Consider the following 899-nt stretch of genomic DNA (forward strand, 5'->3'; position numbering starts at 1 on the left):
ACCGACGCTCTAGAACAAGAAACCTTCGATATGCAAAGGCAACGGGTTGCTTCGGATCCTAATATTGATTCAGTAACCACTAACACGGTTAGCTATGAGGCTGAGAGAGATGTTGAGGGGGCATCTACCACACCACCGAAGGGGAGGAATGATTATTTGGGGGCGAGGAGAAAGCCATGGGAGAATTAGCATGCGGCAGAGATCAGGGACCTACGAAGAATGGTGCAAGAATATGGCGAGGGACATATGAGAGACCTGAGGATGCAGCTTTGGCTTATGACCAAGCTGCTTTTAAGATGCGGGGAGCAAAAGCTAAGCTAGATTTTCCACATTTGATTGGCTCCATTATTGCTCATCAACCGGTTAGAGTGACTCATAAGCTCCCGTCACCGGAGCCGTTGTAGTCATTGGCATCCTAGTCTTCAGAATTAGATGATGGATCTCCAAAACAGAAGCCAAGAATGAGTTGGACTTGACTCCTGCCAAGAAGCACTTTTTGGTTTCCAATATTTTTTTATCAACGAATTGTGTATAATTTTATTATTATTATTATTTTCTTCTTATCCTTTAATTCATTTCAACATTTGGTCATCATCACCATTGTTATTTTAATTTTAAGCTGAGAAAACACTTAATGGAAATGAATACAAATTACTTGTTCAGTCGAAGAAATTAATAAAATAATTGCGGGCCCTTTCATTCATCTGCAAGAGTGCTTCATTAGACCCTACCCTAGCTAACTCTTTTTGGCTTGGCAAGTCTCGTTGCGAAGGAGCGGGTATTGTACACTGAAATGGACATATTTCATACACAACTTATTAATTTATGATGTTTATGAATAAAAAGATTAGAGGTAGGGTGATGACTGATATATATGAAATTGATAAAATATTACATTG

This window comes from Populus euphratica, unplaced genomic scaffold, assembly GCF_000495115.2.
Source record: "Populus euphratica unplaced genomic scaffold, PopEup_1.0 scaffold3229.1, whole genome shotgun sequence".
Taxonomy (NCBI): Eukaryota; Viridiplantae; Streptophyta; class Magnoliopsida; order Malpighiales; family Salicaceae; genus Populus; species Populus euphratica.